The following is a 6,224-nucleotide window of genomic DNA, read 5'->3' on the forward strand; positions in this document are numbered from 1 at the left end:
CTTCCATCTTCCACTCAAGTCATGTTGTTATAGTTCAACCTAGAAAGCAAAGAAACTGTTAAATACTAAAATAATCATAAAAACAATGACTTTTCACCATAAATTGGGAAACTGATAGTTAAACTGAACTCAAGTATTATTTAAAATACAAAATCAGGGAAATAGTTAAAAACATTATAACATAGGGTATTATCATAAAAAAACCAACAAAAACATTAGTTTAACCGATTAAGTGGTGTCTGATATCCAAGAAACAAATAAAAAGGTAATAATTAGGTTTACATCATTCAAAAACACAAAAATCAAACCCATCTTATCGGGAATACATTAAATATATGCATGATTTCTTAATAAATGGTGCGAATCAAATCAAAGCCTAAATGACAACAATCAATGTAATTTTGACTTCTAACCAGAACACCAGCAAAAGGTATGGAATTACTGACAAGGGACAGTTTCACAATTTGGGTATGTTTTTCTGCAGCATATTTAATGGAATTTGTTTAATAATAATGTGAATTGTAAGTGTAGAGTTTGTTTTATTTGGTAACCACATCCACATCATAAAGCTAAAGCAACCACCAAGTATACAATATCATGTCTGGTATGCTGCTCGGATTCCAAATCCATCCTTAAAGATTGTTTGTAGTGAGAGGAACTGCAATTTTTTGAAACATATTATATTAATGGCTATCATTCAAAATATGCATAGTACATGATGTTATAGTCACTTTTAAGCGATGTTAGGGAAGTCCAATACATTTGTTAGAAATTAAATCCAAATTTTATTCTTCCGATTTCTAATCTAAGTTTTCAAGTTCTCAGAGGATTAACAAAAATGTGTATGCTTTATCATAAATGTTATTGTGTTACTAAGTATTATCTAAATAAAAAGGGTTTTATAGAAATTTTTCATTTTATCATCTGACAACATGGAAAAACAATATAGCTTTTTGAGAGCAACAATGAATCCCATAATATTTAAAAAGTTCAAAATTTTATAAAAAAAGATTAAGTAGATTGTAAAAACAAGGCAACATGTAAGTATTACTTATTTGTTAATTGAGAGTATTACATACCAATTTGGCGTAAATTACATATTGTTTTTCATTTGGTCATACTCATACAGGAATAAAACAAAATGCAATTTATAGATAATTTACTCTCCTAACATCTCATCTTTGGGTATGTTATACTCCATCTTTGGCTATCTGATAATTAGCATAAGCAAATAAGTCAAAAATTTTGCAAATCAAACTATTCTAACAAATATAATGTATCATAGGATGTTGGTTCTTATATAGGGTGTTTATTCAGTTGCTCTATATGATTTTTTCCCTTGGGTTTATAAGAAATGAATGAACCTACAAATTTGCATAATAAGTGGTTCATACTTGCAACGTTTAACTTCATTTACAATATAATTTATACCGCGGAGATATGGTTTTCAGAGTTCTTACCTGAAAGAACAATAATCCTTGAACTTTCCACGAAGTTTGCTTCCATTCTTCTTGCAATAATAAGAAAATCCTTTATTTCATTTTTTTGGCTAGACAATAGACAATAACAAGTAGATAATAATTGGAGCCAACAATGAAGTCAATCCAACATAACAAAAATTTAACACCAAAATAGTGAATAACTTCTAAAAAATCAATGATTAACTTGAAAACTGGAAAAAATATATGTGGATCCTATCAAATGTGTTGCATCTAATAAAATTTTCAACATAATCTTCATTCGTCTGAGCTTATGACATGATATCGTAGGCTTCAATATTTTAAATGGAAATCAATAGCCTCCCGAAATTATAAAAAATAAAAATAAAAAAAAATAAAAAAAAAAGGTAATTAGGTAGATAAGTATTACTTCTTTGAAGGGGAACGATATTAAGCTTAACCTAATTTCTATCATAATAAACATTGGTCTTGTTTTGCATTTGATAAACAGGCACTTCTTCCATTTGAAAAGGTAACGAGATTATAGTTTCATGGATTCCATGTTAGTGTGGATGTGGCTTGTTCTAGAAAACTATAAGGAAAGCTAGGTACATAGATAGTTATTTGAAAGAAGTGTTTCATACGTAATCACTTAAGTGTAGAGATGTATCACATTCTCTCCTATATTCCATAAGTCAATGGATTAAAAGTCAACACTTGCAAAATACTGTTAGTAAGTACATACATAGTCATTTATATTAAAATATGGAACAAGGGAGTCACTTTTTACAAATGAGCAAGTTTCACACCAATCTCTACAATGGATTCCCCAAATTGTTATAAAAAAATTTAAAATGAAAAATAAAATAACAAAATTCAAACCCAAACCATGATTATTTTTCACTTACATTTTTGTCCTCTCTCTTGAAGTCAAAAGCCATGGCATATATGTCCTAGATTTAAAGCAGATTCAGTATTATATTTTAGAAATTGAAAACGCTTCCACTCCAAAAGAAGGCTTCCCACATTCAACTAAAGCAAATGCAAATCCCTTCATTCCTATTCAACCAATACTACAATAGTTGATAAAAGGAAGGCTTCACGCATAAAACTAAAGGAATTCTAAACTGAAACCGAAAACTATTAGAATTATAGGTATTGGGGAATGAAATTTAACCATCTCTCAAGTATCAATAAGATATGCTAATTTTTTTAGGTGGGTGATTACCTCTCCAGGTATGCAATGGCCTTCGTGGGTAAGAGCAACATGACACATACGTTTGTAAGCAGGGTTAGACTAAAAAGTCAATTTCTAAAATTTATGAAAAATAATAGCACCATTTATCAATAAAATATCATTTGTCTCTTATATACCATAAAACAAATATGAGAGGTCAATTATTCAATTTAGTTGTGGTTGGGGCATTTTAACAAACACCTTAATTGCTTGCCACCGGTGCATCCTTTCCTTTTTTTTTTTCAAGTCGAGTTTCATAATTCAGTGGACAAACATCTCAGAAATATCTTCCCCTGTTGCAACTGTTCATGATAATTAGAATTGGAAAAGAGGTAAAATCATTCGAATCTATTTTCCCATGTGCAAGCGTTAATAATTACAAATGGAATTTGCAGATAGGAGAAAAAACACCAGTCAGATAGGTTTTATGTTCTAAAGAAAATCCATGGATAGTTTGAAGTAGAAAAAGTAAGGAACAATTGATATCAATTTAGGGTTCGTGTAGAAATTAAACATATCAGTGGGAAGATGTGTGATGACAAAAGAGATAACGGCAAAAAGATAAACGTTGTCATTCTTATTTGAATCAAAATTAGTCACACGAAAGAATATCTTCATACAAAACCCATATCTTGAAATCTTCAAAATCATTAAAAAAAAGATTCAAACTTACCCAATAAAAGAAAATGGGTTTCAAAATCCGCCTAAGCAAAGAAAGAACTCACAAAGGTGTACGAATCAACCAGGAAATTGAATAGGATTTTCTAATTCAAAACCACAAAAAACCAAATTAATCGTTTCTAATTTAAAATTTTGAGAAATTGTAAAATTAATTTTGCGTCGACAGGGTTGATGATGGATTTTGAGGAAAACTTACCGAAGAAAATGACACTGTGAAATCGGTAACGATGAACCGTCTTCAATGATAACATTTATTGCTTATGGAGGATTGTAGAATCTTGCGGGAAGGTAATTGGGTGATGGTAAGCAATATTTCCGAACAAGTCTCCCATGGCATTGGTTCAAAGATACCGAACAAGTCTCGCGATTCCATGGCGTCGGTTAGAGAATGGCGACGTGGCGTCCAATGAACATGGTGAAATTGGTGTAGGCGGAATGAGAAAAATAGGGTTTTTATATATAATAATGATATATATATATATATTTAATAGCTTTGCAAGATAAACTTATTTTATGAGATTACTTTATTGCAACGTTGCAAAACTTAGAACTCGGATTAACGTCGAATTACTCAACTACAATACTCTATTAGGATAAATTGCAACGTAATTAATTTTTGTAAAAGAATTATATATGACAAATATTGTAAGATATTACAGGTTACTAGAAAAATTACTACTATTAGTTGTGTAAGTTAACCGTTCAGGGGTAAATTAATCTTTCTACTAATATGTTGGTTAGCATCTTAGTTGTTAGTCAGTTTGGTTAGATCAGTTCAATTAAATGAGAAGATTCTCTTTTCTCCATTTCATCTTTACTATGTAATATGGTATTAGAGCTGAATTTGTTCGTTCTTCAACAATTTTGAAGATCACTTTGTTTCTTCATTCATTCATTCAATTCAATCATTTGAGGTTGTTTTTGTTTACAATTTTGTTTTTCTAACAAATTGAGATAATGTATGGACCTAATTCGAGTTCTAACTCGGAAAGTTTCGGATCACAAAGTTCTAGATCTACTATATCTTCGATTGATGATCATCTACATCCTTATTATCTTCATCATTCAGACAATCTTAGATGTGTTCTTGTTTCTCAACATCTTGTCGGTGAAAATTATCTTTCATGGAGTCAAGTGATGTTAATTGTACTATCTGACAAGAATAAAACTATAGATTCGTCGATGTAACCTTAAAAAAGCCGAGTTTGTCTGAAGTTAACATGTATAACTTGTGGATATGCAATAACAATATCGTTATCTCCTAGATTCTCAATTCAGTCTCGAAAGAGAATTCTGCTAGTATCATGTTTGCAGAGACTGCTCATGAGATATGGAAAGATCTCAAAGTGAAAGATCTATATGTCCAAGAGTCAATATAAATGATATTGCTAAATAATATATGATCCTAAAGGGGTCATACTAACAACTTGATATAATTGATTATTTATTAGAAATAAATTTTAATAAATATTTATAAGCTCTTATAATTAATTGGAAATATCTATTTTATGGAAATATTAATTTTCAATGACAAGTAACATAATATATCATAAGGTATGATTTATTAAGTCATATACATTATTTTGGACTAGAAATACTCTTTTGTCTTTTAGTTAAAAGTTAAATTTTATATCTTATAAAGAATTATAAGAATTTTATTAACTTCTGTTCTCTTTTTATACAAAAAAAAAAAAAAAAAAAAAGAGCTAGTTTCTAGGAAATAAGACAAGGTCTTTTAAATATATTAAGGGAAAGTAAACATACCTTGAGAGGTATGTGAGACATGTAGGCCTTAGGGTATGGAGTGCTTAAAATGTTAGGAACTCTTAGATAATGTTTTAGCTTTATGAAGGCTTTCATCTCTTTATTTTTTATGCTAAAAGCGTAGCTTGCATGTCCTCCCTCGTTATCTCTAGTTTTTGTTAAACACTTAAAGTTATTTGCTTGCATTTTGCTCTCTAAGTCATACTTTTGTTATGCGCTTAAAGCTTAAGAGCTTAAGAGTTTTGGACTAGCATCTACATAAATTTGAGTTCTTCTTGGTGGATTTCTAAAGGTGAAGTTCTACTTTTATTCTACATCAACATTCAAACATCTCCGTGAGGATTCAAAGGCTACATAGGTTGTCTATCTTATTCTTCCTTCTTAGGTTTATGTTTTTCTGTCTAATTTTTTTGCAAGAAGATCATTGGTGGGTTTAAACTAGTTTTATGTTATTCAAAATTTAAAGTCTCCCGTTTGCCAAAATCTTAAGTTTTTTTTTTGAAACTTTTTTTTTTAAATAAAAACCCACAACTTGTATCAGAGCTACCTTGCAAGCTTGGTTCGAAATTTTGATTATTTGGTTTTTGGAAAATATTGATAACTTGTTTTTGTTAGAAAATAAGTCATATATATTTTCTATGATAACTTTATAATTGTTATTTTATGTGACAAAATGTTCATGCATATTTTGTCTTTTGAAGTTGTCTTAGAAAAAAAAAAATAAGATTGTTTTATGTTTATATGTTATTTTGAAGTATATTTTGTTGTTGTTGTGTGTTGTTGTTGTTGTTGTATTCTTTTATTCATAAAGTATGTAATAAAAATTAGCTATTTTTTTTTCAACTTTATTATTTTATGTAATAGATTTGTTTTAGAGTAGGTTTATTTATATGAAATGTATCTACTTTTGAAGATCATGGTGCATGCCTACAATTTAATGAGGCGTTATAAAATCTTTTGTAACTTTTATAAAATCTTGTAAAAGTACAAATGAGAGGCAAGTGAGAGCACAAGCAACAACTTGAAGATTTTTGGGTCCATATATCCCTTAGAAAGGACTTCAAAACTTTTATATTGGCTCATAAAAGTGCTATCATAACTAT

At 29.4% G+C, this 6,224-nt stretch overlaps 1 long non-coding RNA gene across 1 annotated transcript; it reads right to left on the minus strand.

The window, feature by feature from the left end:
* Positions 1–202: 202 nt before the first annotated feature.
* On the minus strand, positions 203–2,700 carry LOC145033427 (uncharacterized). The gene is made up of 3 exons (XR_013677543.1): positions 2,348–2,700; positions 1,461–1,549; positions 203–658 (listed from the first exon to the last, which is right to left on the minus strand). It is a non-coding gene; the product is annotated as an uncharacterized LOC145033427 (long non-coding RNA).
* Between the last annotated feature and the right edge of the window lie 3,524 nt (positions 2,701–6,224).

This window comes from Lactuca saligna, chromosome 3 (assembly GCF_052625555.1).
Source record: "Lactuca saligna cultivar CGN05327 chromosome 3, ASM5262555v1, whole genome shotgun sequence".
Classification (NCBI taxonomy): Eukaryota; Viridiplantae; Streptophyta; class Magnoliopsida; order Asterales; family Asteraceae; genus Lactuca; species Lactuca saligna.